This window comes from Schistocerca cancellata, chromosome 4 (assembly GCF_023864275.1).
Source record: "Schistocerca cancellata isolate TAMUIC-IGC-003103 chromosome 4, iqSchCanc2.1, whole genome shotgun sequence".
NCBI classification, from domain to species: Eukaryota; Metazoa; Arthropoda; class Insecta; order Orthoptera; family Acrididae; genus Schistocerca; species Schistocerca cancellata.
Window position 1 is genome coordinate 688,993,625 of NC_064629.1, and position 18,646 is coordinate 689,012,270.

Consider the following 18,646-nt stretch of genomic DNA (forward strand, 5'->3'; position numbering starts at 1 on the left):
TATTGCCGTTTCAAATATACCGGTCATTTTTGAAACACCCTGTATAAGCAGGCCACTGAGCTGCAACGAGACTGTTAAAGCTACTATTCACAACAACACTTTCCGAGTAGGCTGAATTAAAATAATAGGCTGGCATCTGGCAGCTGAGTGTTTCGAGATCATATTCAAATAAAGACAGATGCGAAGAACATCGTAAAGAATATGCGATAGGAGACAGAGTGTTAAAGCTCGTACAGGCGGCCGGAATTTTGTTTCTTCTACAGGAGGAAGTCCATAATCGGTAAAGACAGTCTCTGCTTTTATCTACAGAACTATCCATGAAGGCTGTACCTTGAATGTAAAATTTATGTGACATTTGACGCTTAATGCTCAACAAGGACATCTTTCCTGCCCACAGTAAAAGGCCATTGGTGGGTGTCGAACGGATGGCTCATAGACACGTAGGTACGAAGGGTTTTGTGTTGAAGAATATCTAATTTGGAGGGAAAAACCTTAGGCGCTCTATGGTACAGCATGGAACCATAATCCAGTCGAGATCAAATGAGGATGAATACATTCCAGCCGCCCTACCCGTGTGGAGCTATCGGTCAGTTACAGCTACTGCGTGAAACGCCTGCGATAGAAAGCTGCAGGAGCGCGAGTAACACCGTGCACACGCAGAGCTATGCGTAAAGATTGTGAGACAGGACTCAGTTTTTTTGGTGGTGGGGAGTGGTTACAGGGCAATGTTCAACGTTAGTATGTTATAAATAGCGTATGTGAGTACTTTCTTGTTTCATTCAAAAAACTGACTATTTAAAAGTTTAATTTACACCTCAGAATTGGGGGATCGAATAGTTTATATGATCTCTTATTATATTATCTTTTATACAGATTGCCTGAGGATGCACCGATAAGTGGTGCGAAACCGGTCGCAGATTTAATAAAAATCATTCATACAGCCAGAGAAGTTTGGCTGTGGTTGCCCGCCCTACAAAACAACATGTTAAGGACCCAGAGTGCCTATTACAATGGCTAGGCACAACTGGCACTGATTTTTTTAAAATTCATTGAAATTGCAACAACAAGAAGGAAAGCATTCTACTAAGATCTCAATAGTTCTCATTGTTATTCGAAAAGTCACATTCCTAGTGGTGAATCCTAGCATATTACACTTAATAAACGCCAATTCGAAATTTATTATTTGTTTAGTAGGTTCACTTCGGAGACAGTGTTATTCCAATAGTTACGTTAAACATCGCGCTCCCCTGTCCCACGCTATTATTACCTGGACTTTCTGTTCAGATGACTTTCTTCTCGTTAGCAGATCTGCCCAACTCTTGCGCCCCATTGATGGTGCTGGTGGGTGGTTCTCCTTCCAAGTGTTCGAAAACGTCCTCTTCAAATACAATCTTCCGAACCGAATATGGACGGGTCAACGTTAGTTATTGGCATCTAATGGCACACACAAAAATAGAATAATAGATACAATATTCAGAAAGACCAACACACCTTAAGTAAATTTCTCACTACCATATAGAACAACTATACGTACAGAAAAATGTAGCACATTGCAAGTCTGGCTAAACTCCAGACAGAAAATTTGATGCAACTGCTGTATTGGGAAACCTTTCCACCTAGAATCGAACAGTAGCCCTGCGATTTGCACAACTTCGCCGTAAGCAAGTATCATACCATTAACTTCGATATTTGTGTATTGGTGCATGCCGTAATGTAGTCAACGTCACTCCAATGGTTGGTACACGACTCAATTGCACAGTCCAGTCACATTCACGTGACCACCGCCAAAGGTCGACGTCGACTTGCAATAACCACTCACAGCATTAGCAGTAGACGGTATATAAGGCGTGCCGGGGAGACGCGGAAAACAGTGCAGACGTTATCACAATGCGGAAACGGAACGATTTATCTGATATCCACAAGGACATGATCATTGGCTTTCAGACCAAGAGTGGAAGCATTTCGGAATTGCCAAGTTTGTAAACTGTTCGCGTGTCGCCGTGGTTAAGGTATACTGTGCAGTGCAAAATGGCGTGTCCAAAACCGGCGCCAAGGTAACTGTCGTGCACCACATGCCATAAATCACAGGGGCGAAGGACAGCTGCGGAGATGTTTACAGGCGAATAGACGTGCAACTTTTGAGAAACTGACAACCCTGATGAAGCCCTCCCGGTTGGCCGTGCGGGTCTACCGCACGGCTTTCCGGACGGGAAGGAGCGCCTGGTCCCCAGCACGAATCCGCACGGCGGATTTGTGTCGAGGTCCGGTGAACCGGCCAGTCTGTGGATGGTTTTTAGGCGGTTTTCCATCTGCCTCGGCGAATGCGGGCTGGTTCCCCCTATTCTGCCTCAGTTACACTATGTCGGCGATTGCTGTGCAAACAAGTTCTCCACGTACGCGTACACCACCATTACTCTACCACACAACAATAGGGGTTACACTCGTCTGGTGTGAGACGTTCCCTGGGGGGTCCACCGGGGGCCGAACCGCACAATAACCCTGGGTTCGGTGGGGGGCGGCGGAGGGGTGAAGTGGACTGTGGTAGTCGTCGTGGGGTTGTGGACCACTGTGGCTAAGGCGGGGACGTAGCCTCTCTGTCGTTTCTAGGTGCATGGTTAACATACAGTACAATACATACAATACCTAGGTGAAAAAAGGAACTACCAACAGTGTCTCCTCCAGGACCGTTCAGCGAACGTTGCTGTATGCGGGCCTTCGCAGTAGACGCCTGGTTCAAATGGCTCTGAGCACTATGGGACTTAACTGCTTTGGTCATCAGTCCCCTAGAACTTAGAACTACTTAAACCTAACTAACCTAAGGACATCACTCACATCCATTCCCGAGGCTGGATTAGAACCTGCGACCGTAGCGATCGCGCGGCTCCAGACTGCAGCGCCCAGAACCGCTCGGCCACTCCGGCCGGCGCAGACGCCTGGTTCATGCATCCATGCTGATTGCTGTTCATCGGCGATGAAGGCTGGAGGCCGGCCGAAGTGGCCGAGCGGTTCTCGGCGCTTCAGTCTGGAACCGCGCGACCGCTACTGTCGCAGGTTCGAATCCTGCCTCGGGCATGGATGTGTGTGATGTCCTTAGGTTAATTAAGTTTAAGTAGCTCTCAGTTCAAGGTGACTGATGACCTCAGATGTTAAGTCCCATAGTGCTCAGAGCCATTTGAACCATTTGATGAAGGCTGGAATTCGCACGCCAGTCCCGCAGCTGAACATCCACTGAGTGGCGACAGCTGGCGTTTTCAGATGAATTACATTTTATGGTTCATGGGACAGATGGCTGTTGGCGCGTACGGCGTGAAACGTCTGAAAATAAACACCCTGCAATAATCGTCGGAAGGGTCGAAGGCGGAGGAGGTGTCAATAGCTTTTAAACGATGAGTCGTATGTGTACTTTGCGTGTCTGCTTCATCTGCTATGAATTTTATAAACAATAATAATAACAAATTTTAATAAGTTTACAAATAATATGTTTACAAGCATGGTTTAAATTGCAATAAGCTCGTCTTGTAGCCGCTATGCAACGCATGTATTTAGTTTTTTCATAGCAGGTCTGTGAAGCATTTCACGTAGTTTCAGTAAATATTATATTTCTGTTCCGGTATCCTAAGCTATTAGGCGTACGATCTTAGCTCGCTACGTCAACTTTCTGCTCACTTGATTTTCGCTGCTGCTGCCGCCTCCTTGCTGCTTGGTGCCGCCCCCCCCCCCCAAACCCCCCTTTCACATCCCTCACCGGGGGGTCTCATGGCCCGAATACCTGCCCCCCAGAGCTGAAACTGTTCACGGTCACAATTAATTCAAGTGAAATCTCTTCGACAGGATACCTGAAACTGGGCGCTCTGATTTTAATTCCGTCGATTTTGAGGTGCTTCCGTCCTATGGTTCAACACATGAACTTGGGAATAATTTTGATTCAGGTTTCTTCATGACTTTTAAGTATTGTGTTTGTATTTGAGATGTGACTCATCCCAAAACTTAATATTTCCACCAAATATGATAGTTCTGACACTGTTGGGATATTTACATTAGCTTTTATGTCAACTCGACAAAAAATCTAAATCATTTCCAGTGACAACAACATGTTCATTTATGCTCATTCCAGGAAACCAGTCGGGTCTATCCAGGCTCTAGGTAGTGTTGCACACGGTGCCTCCTCAAAACTTTCACGATGAGCTGCAGGAGGGAAAACTTATTCCTCTGATGATGGCGTTTGTTGTGGGGTGCTCAACTGCACGGTCATCAGCGCCCGTACAAAGTGCCAATTTTTACTCAGTCTATTTTATTTTCACAATCCAGTCTAGTCACTCTCACAAATGATCGTGATGATGATGAAATGATGAGGTCAACACAAACACCCAGTCCCCAGGCAGAGAAAATCCCCAACCCGGCCGGGAATCAAACCCGGGACCCTGTAATCCAGAGGCAGCAACGATAGGCACTAGACCACGAGCTGCGGACTATTCTTCTGATGAAATGCGCCCTGGAGTATGACGATTAAGGAAGAGACCATGAGGAAAAATGTTCTTAATAAGAAGTAGCCTCACTAATTACACTCATGCTCATAAGTTAAGGATAATGCTAACACATAGTGAAACAACGCTCTGGTGGGCAGTTTGCGGGTTTAAATCACCTCGGGGTATGACCATGCGATGCATTTGACCTGCAGTCATCGTACGGTAGCGCTGGCAGCAGTCCACATACGAAGAGGTGTGTTGGTGCATGTCAGAGTGCGGTGCATCGAGTAAGTGTGCAGACGTTTTCAGACGTGTTAATGGTGTCTGTGTGTTGAAAATGGCTCAAAGAACATATATTTATGACGTTATGAGGGTTAGAAAACTAGAGCGACTGGAGGCTGGTCAAACACAGCAGGTCGTAACATGGGCCCTCTGTGTGCCACAAAGTGTGATTTCAAGATTATGGCAACGATTCCAGCAGACAGGAAACGTGTCCAGGCGCTACAGTACGGGACGTCACCAGTGTACAACACCACAAGAAGACCGATATCTCACCATCAGTGCGGCCACGGAGTACTGCAGGTAGCCTTGCTCGGGACCTTACCACAGCCACTGCAACAGTTAGACACACAGTCTACAGACGACTGAACAGACATGATTTATTCGCCCGGAGACCTGCAAGGTGCATTCCACTGACCCCTGCTCACAGGAGAGCCCGTAAAGCCTAGTGTAAAGAACACAGTACGTGGTCATTGGAACAGTGGTCCCAGGTTATGTTCACGGACGAGTCCAGGTATAGTCTGAACAGTGATTCTCGCCTGTTTTCATCTGGCGTGAAGCAGGAACCAGATACCAACCCCTTAATGTCCTTGAAAGGTCCTGTATAGAGGTCGTGGTTTCATGGTGTGGTGTGGGATTATGATTGGTGCACGTACACCCCTGCGTGTCTTTGACAGAGGAACTGTAACAGGTCAAGTGTATCGGGACGTCATGTTGCACCAAAATGTCCGCCTTTCGAGGGGTGCAGTGGGTCCCACCTTCCTCCTGATGGATGATAACGCCCGGCCCCACCGAGCTGCCATCGTGGAGGGGTACCTTGAAATAGAAGATACCAGGCGAATGTAGTGGCCTGCCTGTTGTCCAGACCTAAACCCCATCGAGCAAGTCTGAGATGCTCTCGGTCGACGTATCGCTGCCCTTCTTCAAACCCCTAGGACGTTTCAGGAGCTCCGACAGGCACTGGTGCAAGAATGGGAGGCTATACCCCAGCAGCCGCTCGACCACATGATCGAGAGTATGCCAACCCGTTGTGCGGCCTGTGTACGTGTGCATGGTGATCATATCCCATATTGATGTCGGGACACATGCGCAGGAACAGTGACGTTTTGTAGCACATGTATTTCGGGACGGTTTTCTCAACTAATCACCAATACCGTGGACTTACAGTTATATGTCGTGTGTGTTCCCTATGTGCCTATGCTATTAGCGCCAGTTTTGTGTACTGCCACGTTGTGTGGCACCACATTCTGCAATTATCCTTAATTTATGAGCATGAGTGTAGTACAAATTTCAATTTCCATTTCGTTCCAGTAAAAGCAAATACTTGACAGTAAAAATAAAGTCTTCAGCATAGTGAAAGAAATCCACACAAGAAAAATATTTGAGAAACACAAATCTTGTTGGAATGGTTGTTTTTGACAGAAAAATTACTTGTAATAACCTGTGTGGTAACTGATTTTATTGTTTTTTTTAATACAGAAGTAAATATCATTGGTACTACCCGAAAGCTGCTCTACATTTTTACACTACTTCAATTAAAATTTGAAAACATCCTTTAGAATAGCAGTAAAAATCCTTTTGGTATGGTGCATAACAATCTACCCCTGACACCAAAAGGGTTGGAAATAATGCTAGGTGTGAGAAAATTTCGTTGACTTCCAGCATTAATGAGTCTGTTGTCTTAATATTTTTGTCATGTACAGAACTAATTTTATGGTGCAGCTCATTGAATTTGATACAGTTTGATGTTGGACTGACGTGGTCATATGGACAGTGATAGTACAAGGAGTATTAAAAATACAGCGACAACGCTTACTATGCTGCAGCATGTTGTGCGAGTTGGTAAAGAGGTAATCCCTGTCCGAAAACGCATAATTTTGGCTATGTGGGGTGTCCAGTTTTGAAAAGCTGGCACCATTCTGCTATCTGACTGGGTTTGGTAAAATAATGAGATGTGCGATCGACTACCATTAGCGTTAGATCACTTCACGGACAGCTACTAACAGCATTGAAGCAAATGCGATTGACCTTCCTACAGCAATTTGTTCTTATACACACCGTCCATTTACAATAATGTGCACATCTCTCAAAAGCCTAAATAACCGCCTTCTGCAGCGCGAACCGCTGCGAGGCGTACAGGGAGAGAATTACTTAAGTTCTGGAAGGTATGGATAAGGATGTGGAGCCATGTCGACTCCAGTGTCGTACGCAGCTGCGCTAGATTTCTCTGCTGAACAGACCGATCGACTTTGTTCCACAGATTCTCTGTCAGGTTTAAATCAGGGAAGTTTTGTGGCCAGAAGAGTATGGTAAATTCATCCCAGAGATCTTCGAACCACGAACGGCACTGTGAGCTGTGTGACACGTTACAATGTCCTACCGGCAGCTGTCATCGTGTCGCTGAGGGGGCAAAAAAACTGCTTGTACGCCTGGACATGGGCCACGTAGATGAATGCAAACTTGTGTTGATTCATTGTACCCTCGATAATGACGAGATCACCCATAGAATGCCACAAAAACATTCCCCAGACCATAACACTCTCTCCTCCAGCCTGGACACCTTCCGTCGATTGTCGTAGTGTGATTTCAGACGTTTCACGCCGTACACCCCAACGGCCGTCTGTCCAATGGAGTATAAACCGTGGTTCATTTGAAAATGCCACCTGTCGACGCTTAATGGACGTACAGTTGCGGAATTTGCGTGAAAATTCCAGTCTTAGTCGCCGATGAACAACAGTCAGCATGAGTGCATGAAGCAAGCTCCTGCTACTGAGGCCCATACGCAGTATGCCGTCGGCACATGGACCGTGCTGTCTAACGTCAACGTTGAGCGTGCTGAGTTCAACGTGCTGCTGAACGCTCAGAAATGATGCGACTTGCGCATACGGTACTTGGGCCCCAACGTGGCATACGCGATCACTACGCACTCCAGCAACAGTTGCGGGATGTTTCTAGTTCGTAAATCACACTGTTTACTAAACGGGCGCGCGTAAACTTCCCACGTTAGCTCTATTAAAATGCACATTTCCTCCATTGTCCACGAAAAGGAAAGTACCATGTCCAATTAATAAGAACACAGGCTTATAAAAGTTCCATTATAAACAGTGCGATAGAAATTTGCAGTACTTCTCCACTGTGCGGATGGTCCCGGTGGAGGTTCGAGTCCTCCCTCGGGCATGGGTGTGTGTGTTTGTCCTTAGGATAATTTAGGTTAAGTAGTGTGTAAGCTTAGGGACTGATGACCTTAGAAGTTACGTCCCATAAAAAAGTACTTCTCCACATAATTATTTCATCATTCCCACATTTTAGTAAAACCCCAAGGTCAGTCTTACTTGATCACTGTTCCTACCCAGTGGCAGAATCTTTGCAACATGTGAATTACGAAGCGTAAAAGAGAAAGGAGCAAAATACCTTTATACAAGTAGCGCAAGCTGTCCTGTAGATTAAGCCAATCGAACAAACTCACCACGTGTGAAAAGGTGAACTTATATTTACATAACATCAAATGTTATAGTATATACTTATATTAAACTAGTAATACGAGATGCATTCAAGTTCTAAGGCCTCCGATTTTTTTTCTCCGGACTGGAAAGAGATAGAAACATGTGCATTGTTTTAAAATGAGGCTGCGTTCATTGTCAATACGTCCCAGAGATGGCAGCACCGTAAGGCAGATGGAATTTTACCGCCAGCGGCCAGAATGAGAACTGTTTTAAATACTTAAAATGGCGACGTTTTCCTTACTTGAACAGTGTGCAATCATTCGTTTTCTGAATTTGCGTGGTGTGAAACCAATTGAAATTCCTCAACAGTTGGAGACATATGGTGATGGAGTTATGGATGTGTCGAAAGTGTGATCGTGGGTGCGACAGTTTAATGAAGGCAGAACATCATGTGACAACAAACCGAAACAACCTCCGGCTCGCACAAGCCGGTCTGACGACATGATCGAGAAAGTGGAGAGAATTGTTTTCGGGGATCGCCGAATGACTGTTGAACAGATCGCCTCCAGAGTTGACATTTCTGTGGGTTCTGTGCACACAATCCTGCATGACGACCTGAAAATGCGAAAAGTGTCATCCATGTGGGTGCCACGAATGCTGACGGACGACCACATGGCTGCCTGTGTGGCATGTTGCCAAGCAATGTTGACGCTCAACGACAGCATGAATGGGACTTTCTTTTCGTCGGTTGTGACAATAGATGAGACGTGGATGCCATTTTTCAATCCAGAAACAAAGCGCCAGTCAGCTAAATGGAAGCACACAGATTCACCGCCACCAAAAAAAATTCGGGTAACTGCCAGTGCTGAAAAAATGATGGTGTCCATGTTCTGGGACAGCGAGGGCGTAATCCTTACCCATTGCGTTCCAAAGGGCACTACGGTAACAGGTGCATCCTACGAAAATGTTTTGAAGAACAAATTCCTTCCTGCACTGCAACAAAAACGTCCGGGAAGGGCTGCGAGTGTGCTGTTTCACCAAGACAACGCACCCGCACATCGAGCTAACGTTACGCAACAGTTTCTTCGTGATAACAACTTTGAAGTGATTCCTCATGCTCCCTACTCATCTGACCTGGCTCCTAGTGACTTTTGGCTTTTTCCAACAATGAAAGACACTCTCCGTGGCCGCACATTCACCAGCCGTGCTGCTATTGCTTCAGCGATTTTCCAGTGGTCAAAACAGACTCCTAAAGAAGCCTTCGCCGCTGCCATGGAATCATGGCGTCAGCGTTGTGAAAAATGTGTACGTCTGCAGGGCGTTACGTCGAGAAGTAACGCCAGTTTCATCGATTTCGGGTGAGTAGTTAATTAGAAAAAAAATCGGAGGCCTTTGAACTTGAATGCACCTCGTAAAGTATAAGAACCAATCTTGATACAGATCACTCATGCTACTCACAACGCTAAACCAACAACACAATGCTGACAATCAATCATAGCATATTCCCACCTGCTGAGAACTTTAATGGTCGATATGTTATTGTGATGATGATGATGTTTGGTTTGTGGGGCGCTCAACTGCGTGGTTATCAGCGCCCGTACAATTACCCAATCTTTGCTCAGTCCAATTTCGCTACTTTCCTGGATGATGATGAAATGATGAGGACAACACAAACACCCAGTCATCTCGAGGCAGGTGATATGTTATTGATTGAAATTTAATTATAACAAACTGTACCAAGAACAATGGGTTTTGGGTGGATCTTCAGTGTGTCGCTGCCTTCAAATAGCATACTCGCATAATACGCAAGTTACAATAATTCTTTTGCCACGATTATGATGTCTCTCATTATTTCATTGGAACAAATCACACAGTTAACAATAGGTTTTCCAGTGATTCTCAATTTTCTGGTGCTCAGAAACGGCATTATATACGTATAGGCTTGAAGTGAATGCCTCATAACTCTGTGCTGAAGGGAGATGGCGTGCATGTGACGTAGGTGGCGTTGTGCCATCTCATAGGTCAACGCTCAGACGCATGCTCAGGATATCTGACATGCTAGATATTGCTCTGCACGTTCGTAAACACTGCCGAACGTGCTATTCCACGCTATGATGTCAGAAACACGGCACGCTCAACGTTCTGATGCACGGTCCGTGTGCCGACGGCTTAACGTTCGCTGCAATGATTGTAGCTCCTTGGTTCACCTGGGCAATCAGTTGCTCAACAGCGGCATTTATGTTCGCCCGTAGGCATTCCGCAGTCGTCACTCACCCCTGTTGTCTATGGCCGACGGTGCATCACAATAGGCTATCTTCCCATGTTAAAAATGTTTTGGATTGTTGTTATTCTGATTGATTATAACATTTAAACAGCATTTACGGTCAATGTTCTTATTAAATATCAAGATCTGGTCACGTGATCGAAAACGCTCTGTTATTGGCTGATGCTCTGGTGACGTCACAGGTTGGGAGTAAGCAGGATCTATAAGTGTATTTCAGGAGTGTTAGGCGAAGTTACGAGGTTTTTACGTACCTTTTCTGCAAACAGTTTCGCAATTTAGTGATGGAAAACGCACTTACAACTTTTAAGTAACAATAGAAAGGAATTTTGTGAACATTGATAGTGGAAGCCTTGCGACAGCTGATGCGTTTATGCTGCACCCATTTAGAACGGCGATATGTGCAACGACGGACATTCTACATCATCAAACTCGCTCAGAACGAAGGAATTGTAGAACTTTTGCAAATGGGTCGGTATATTATAAGTAGATTGTCGACCATCAGTCATTAGCTGCGACCCAAAGGACAATAAAATTACTCTTGGCAAAACTTAGTGCTGGTTTCCTCCAGAAGACACTCAGCATAGAATCGGTGGCACAATGGGTAATGCATCCTACTGCAGGGAGAGGGGTCACATGTTCGAATCATGGAAGTGTCATCGATTTTTCAAAGGTTTTACACGAAATACGAAAATAACATTAGCAAGAACTGATTGTAGCAGTTGCTTCGATTGTGCTTCACATTAGTTTACTCTGAGAAATGGACAACGGTGGCTAAACGCTTTCGTTTTGCGAACAAACAATTAACTTTTTTTGGAAAGCTTTGCTAGTTGTGAAGACATCACCATACGCCCACAATACAACGAGGTGTTGCATGATGAGATTATATGGAGAGATATAAAGCCTGTACAACATGCAGATGACATAAACGTATAGGCTGTGGTGTTTGTGTGTGTAAAATAAAGTTGGCGTCTGATGCTGACTTACTTCACCTTTTCGTAAGGTGGTGAAACTTCAGAAGTTTAAGGAAGAAGGCTCCTTGCTGGATAGGACAAAGATAAAAACAGTTTCACATAAAGTAAAAAGTGTGTGGTCACATTAACTGGAAAATATTTTTTTGAACGTAATCTGTGTGAACAGCGATTGCAAATGTAAGCGCATGTAAACAGCAAGGAAAACACAATAACGTTCTCTTTTTGATCGGTGTGGCGAAGTTTTGTGATCGTTACTTGGTTATCATATGGAAGGGCTGTCGAGTCGTTTTACAATTCACTTAAAATGTTCTTTTGGGTTAGACTCAAACAAGCGATCTACGGACATCAACTCGCAAAAATCGATGGTCTACAGCTCTAACAACTGAGCTACCGAACAATTAAGGTCTAGTTGGGTGAAACGACAATTTTCACTAGGAGTTTAATTTCATTAAATGATGCTATCCTTATTTGTAACAGACTAAAGCGTAATGTTAACTTCACAGTGCATCACATTTTTAATGAAATAAGTGGACTTGTTCGTCGACGTGGTGGCAATTTGCTGGTACAGTGCAACCACATTTTATGCATCTTCTCATTCCGTGGAACATTCAAAAACAACTTTGAGGAGTTTTTATAGATGTATTTGTACACATCATTTGTAATCCATCTTTCGAAACGTAAATTCCAAAACAAGACATCACTATGAATTAGCATTATGACGGTAGGAGCAGCGAGCCAGCCAGTGACGTCATAGGCATCACATGACTTGAACGAAACGTGTCAATGATCATGCACTTTTGGACATCAGATAACTCGCCGAGTTTCCGCATTATGACAACGTCTGCAGCGTTTTCCGCGTCCTCCCGACACGCTTTATATACCCTCCACTGCTAGTGCTGCCACCTGTTATCTATTTGTCTGTGAGTGGTTATTGCCTGTTGACGTCGAACAAAGGCTGTGATCACATTAATGTGACTTGGCCGTGCATATAGCTGATTGGTGTGGAGACAGAAGAAGAAGAAGAACAAGAAGAACAAGAAGAAGAAATAGCATTAAAGGTCGGTAAAACCTGCACATAACAATGCACTATGCCAATAACGGCACCCAAGTGAAAGGTTATTCTGTCATCAGTTACAAATCTCATGCTAAAAAATCAAATTTCTGGGAGTACAATTTGCGTCAGCTGCTACATGTTTACACGCTGGAGAGAATCCTACGGTATAGGGAATCAAAAATTAATGGGCGTTATGAACTCCTGTCTCCTACTACACTCAGCACTAACAAGGGAAGCACCCTATTGTGAACGGCGTTAAAATACGTCCAATCAAAGTCATTGCCTAAAAACTTCTGCCTTTTTTTTTATAAACGATGTTTGAAGGTCAATTAAAGTAAAAACTATAGAAGCGCAAGTCATCGAGGAAGCAATACCGCGAAACAAACAATGATAACCGTCAGATTCAAAAGCCATTAACGACGTATTATTTGGCATAAAAATTGGCCTATAAGTATTTTTGTTAACACATGTCGTACTTACAGAGCCGTATTTCAAAACGGTTCAAATGGCTCTAAGCACTATGGAACTTCACATCTAAGGTCATGAGTCCCCTAGACTTAGAACTACTTAAACCTAACTAACCTAAGGACATCGCACACATCCATGCCCGAGGCAGGATTCGAACCTGCGACCGTAGCAGCAGCGCGGTTCCGGACTGAAGCGCCCAGAACTGCTCGGCCACAGCGGCCGGCAGGGGTATTTCCGAAAATGGAAGTTGCTGTGGTGTCCTACATTTTCCCCTATTCCCCTGTTCAGTGTACGTACTGTTCCATTCTGCTTAGTTTTAATCACTTCATTGGCACTCAATATTTGTAATTCGATGAGGAATAAGAGAAAAGCCTGTGACAAAACAACTTCCATTTTTGGAAATGTGACTCTGTATGTGCTGCGGGTGTTAACGTGTACTGCTTCAAAAAAATGTTTAGCTTTCTGCCAAATTATTCCTCATTTATGTCTTTTGTGAATCTGCTGATCATAACTGTCGGTTACACGTTATTGTTTCTGCAGTGAAATTTGCTTTTATAATCTTTGGATTTGTCAACCTTCAAATATCGTTTGTAGCGAAACGCAGATTTCACAGGCCAGTCGCATTCATGAATGGTAGATCAAACTTATTTTTATTCGCTTCTAAGCATTCGCGCTGTTGTTCCTTTCTCCGAGCTTCTCCGAACCCTCAGCCTACAGTCTCTGTCGTTAGCGGGACATTTCCTAATGTGCTTATCTTGTGGTTGTCCTTACGTATATTTGGGAGCTGACAACATAAAAGGCATTAGGTGCTTGTCTGCTTGGGTGATACTGCTAAGCGACTGCATTGACCTTCTTCCAAATGAACGTCTCGTCAAACCACCAATACTTTTCTTATTGATGGGAGCTGATATTCGTATAGTGTGTTCAGTACTTGAAAGTTCTAGGAATAAATGTTTCGGAGGAGGGGTACCACTCATTGTTCGATTTCGACCAGGTGGGGGGAGGGGGGTGATGACAGTGACCGTATTTGTTGTTTTGCCACATAAATTGTCCGTAGGTAGATGTAGTTGTGATTTTTCTCAGTGATGTAGGTCGTTCTTGAATACAGATGCACGTAGGCTCAAGGAATATAGTATGCAACAAACGAATAGTGACGAGCTCGGACAAATTATTCGAGGCAATTATAGGAGAGACAAGATCATGATAACTGTAACTGAGCATTCGTAGCACGAACATAGCTAGCTAATTAGTTAGTTACACTAGATCATATTAGTTACAGTAGATCATATTTATTTTAAACTTTAAGATATGCCACGTCTCAACTGAACAAAAATAGAACATACATTTAAGAACGGATATGAAAACATTCATCAGGTTACCTTCCATTAGGAAAGTGGGTGCACCCAGCGACTGTGATATGATTTATTAATTATAGAGCGCAGCAATCAGGCTTCCTTCCTTTTTGTTCTTTTTTTTTTTTGCAGGTTTTATTTGGCAAATCCAGATTTCGGCTAGTGCCTAGCCATTATCAATGCACTATTTTTTATTCTCGACGCATGTCAGTTCACTGTTGTTCGGGCGAACTGTGACTGACACCTCAACAACAGGGAACTGACATGCATCGAGACAAGAAAATAGTGCATTGATAATGGCTAGGCAGTATCCGAAATGTCGACTGATTCCTCCGCTCTATAATTTATAAATTTATAAACGAAAACATTATTTATACGGCTGTATGCTGGCAATTTATAGGCTTTTTCTACTTATATGACTAATTATTTCTGTGTAGAAGTTATATTCATTAAAGAGTAATGCTGTCCATTTTTTCTTCTAATATCGTACTTGTAAATATCACGATTACTCTTAAACTCAGATGGATTTTTTATGACAAATTTCATATGAGAATAACTGTGCTGCAAGGCTGCTTAAAAAAATTCCAGCAAGCTATATGTGCATGAACTCCACAGATAATTCTAACGGCCTTCTTTTGTGTAATGAACACTTTATCTCTAAATGAGGAGTTACCCACTGTAATTTTTCCTCGTATCTACGTAATTCTGTAGCTCTCAATTCGTTCGAGCAATCAATCACTCATGAAAGGAAACACAGTCATAGCTCAGTCACTCAAAATGATTCTGAAATTTTACTTGTTACAATGAAATCAGGCGATGATTCTTCTTCTCTGCAGCCTCGTGCTTTGCGGCAGTCTGCTAATCTGTTAAAATAAAATGCCTCGTAATTTTGGGAGCGTTGTATAATCAGTCGGGAAACCTCAGATCAAGCGGATATTTGGCTTTGATGAAGTTTAACCTTCCGAAGAAGTAATGGAGCTCTTGGATTATTAAATGCAGGTTCGTATCCAGTCTTTCGGAAGTCCCTTCTGATTTACAACTACGCAATATATCGATAAATATCATTAATTATCAATTGTCAAATACACACCTTTGTATGAAGGAGCAATATATATATATATATATATATATATATATATATATATATATTTCCTTTTTTATCGTACAGTTCGTATCAGTTATTTTCTGTTATAAATCTCAATAATCAGATTACAGTTCTTCCAAACCAAGGTCAGGCTAATCGGCACGAAGACAATCCCGGAAGCCCCCTTTCTTTTATTTCTAACAACCACCAGAGAGAGTACTACAAAGAATACTTATGCGCTCATGGCAATGCTATTGTATGAAACTATATTGGCGCATGGATTCTGCGAGTATGAAGATAGAAAATTTGTAAACGTCATTCAAGGGTAGAATTGTATCAGAATAATTCATCGAATATAAAGAGATATTACAATTGCCCCTCGCAGCGAGCTAACAGGAAAAATTTGTTGGGTTGTTTTTTCAAAAGAGGAATATTTTGAATTAATAGAATTTTACTATAGAGAGTATGGGTATCATATTAAGACAGTAAGTTACGAGAATACCTAAGCTTTAGCTTTTACATGTACCGGGGTATACCCGCATCCCGAGTACATAACCAGGGAAGATGTAGATTGGTGTAATTACGAAAAAGGTCTACCCATTTGGGAACTGGCCTTCACAGGGAAACCCTGGAAAATCCGGAAGAATAGACCCCAGCTCAGGTATTAAAGAAGATAGGAAAGCCTAAATCCAGTAATTTTGAAATATATAGAAGCTCCATAGATTAGATCGAAGGAAAAGTGCCTCATAGCCAAAAAAAATTTTACAATATTGCTCAAAAAAAATTTTTCAAAATTCTTCTTTCGATGATGTAGCCGGCGATCTCGTTGTGAAGTTGATGGAACAGGAACACTGGGTACGGACACCGGGTAGGCGACGTACAGAGTTTGGTGGAGGCGGCACGGAGGACAGGCGATGGCTTATGGTACAGGATAGAAGCTGGTAATGCGCCGTAGAAACAGGAAGATGACCTCAGGAACAGATGGTCAGGGACGTGAACATGAAACAGGTTTAAAGTGGAATAAGAAAAGGTTCTGACTGAATAAATCCCTGGAAGAGAGTGGATTAAGGCAACGAAGTCCATATTTCATCGTTGAACTCAAAATCGGAGTGGATTATTATATTCTTCCATCTGTACTAGACTGGAACATCCATCAGCCCTGACAATCACAAATTTTTTTGTAGTCCTCAATACCAAAGTTGTTTTGCATTGCAACTGCTGATTGTCCAAAACATTGCCAAATAGACTGTGGGCATTTAAATTTTGTTGTAGCTCATATCGAATGTATTCCTCACAAAAAAATTTTTAATCTAATCGTTTTGTTATAGTGCAGGTGGAAGTAGAGCATTGAATCTGTCCGAGGTTTGCTTTCAATTACGAAATTATGGATAAAATTTAAGTTGACACCTGATAAAAATTTTTAACATAGGCATATGACACTGACTCCACAAAAGGAATAATTTGAAAAATTTTCATTATTCTTATAATTAATTGATTTATAGATCCACTTGCAAATAAATGTCATTAATGAGACGTATGTTCATTTAACAAATGATCCACTCGCAGAATCTTCTTCATCCTCTCATGAACATTTATGGAAATATATTTCAATAATTATGTCCATAATATGAAACACACAAACTGCTATTCTTAAGATGTTAATTAAAATTCTTAAATTAATTCTCCTGGTAAAGAAGGCATAATGAAAAATCTAAAAATTATAATAATTTTCTCTCGCGCAACCAGAGAGTTTCTTCAATTGTTTGCAACAGTGACATTATCGACTGTTGCTTCATTTCACAGTTAATTTGTTTTCTTGCGCGAACAGCGCACCTCATACACACAGCGTATTTACCTACATATCCCACACTGTTCAAGTTTCACACGCAATTCTCACATAAGTGCCGTGTCTTGAGGAAATGTAGATGCACTTTCATTGTATATCACTGTGGCTTCTGCTCGTAGTCCACACTTACAAACACTAGTAATTAACAAATTCTTCTACCTATCTTAAAATTTTTGTGCTAAACTATCACAGGAGTAATCTCACTGTCTCTTAACCTATAGCCAACATAAACTTCTTGATATTTATATACACATTCGACTCATAGTCTAATTCCACTCTAAATTCTTCTCCATATTTGGTATCACAGATCTACGATACTTCAAAAAATTTCTTAATATCATTATGCGGGAATAATCCCTTTATTCTTTTCGATTCGGAATATGCCAACAAGTATGATCCAGAATTTGGTATATTTACAATAACATATGGTCCGGTATAAATAAGATTCCATTTCTTTATGTTCTTCATCAGTTTCGAGGAATGGATGTGTCGCCTCAATAAAACCTTTTCTCCAAGATGAAACGTCTGAATCCGGTGAATCCGTTTATCATATGTCAATTTCCGTTGTATTGCCTTTTTTGTTAAATTGACAAGTGCGAGTCGAATCTTTTCCTCCCATTTTAAATTCTGGTCCTCATACTTTTCTTCCGTTGCCTCCAGGTTTTGCAACGACTAAGAGCGGAGAACAATATGGACTAGTTGATGGCTCAATCAAGTTCCATTCTAACATTCTATTTATCTCCCTTTGAACGGATTGTTTTAAACGCCAGGGGATCGGATAGTGCGTGTAACAGTAAGTCTGATGTGGCTTCACTTGCAGGTGACAAATATACCCTCTAATAATTCCTGGTTTCTCATCAAAAATCTCTTCATATGCCTCTAACAAATAATGAAGCTGCTGCCATTGTTCTCCGGTAAGCTGATTTGATTCACTAGCTTTTATCATTGTTGTTTGGTTAAAGTCCTCCTGTTGTAACAAATCCTTTGAAAGCTCCTTCCAACGACCGTTTGTAGTGTCAATTAATTGAATTATGGCACCGCGACAATATTTCTCATGCACCGTTTCCTTTCTATTTAAATCCAGTGCTATCTCTTCTCCATTTAATCTAAATTTAACTATTCCTTTCAAAAAATCAATCTGACAATCGTACTCCTGCATACTCCCAATACCAAGAATACAGTCCACTAATAACTTCTCCACTACAAGGAACGTGCATTTTATTGCTACATTTCCCATTTTCATCTCTAATTGTGTTTGTATTTTGACATTGGGAGAGCGTACTCCAACAGCTCCGATGATTTTGCAGTTCTGTACCGGCAAAATTGGTACCTTATTCTTCCTAATAATTCTCCGAAAAAGAGCGCCTGAGATGACATTGGCGGAAGCGGCGGTGTCTAG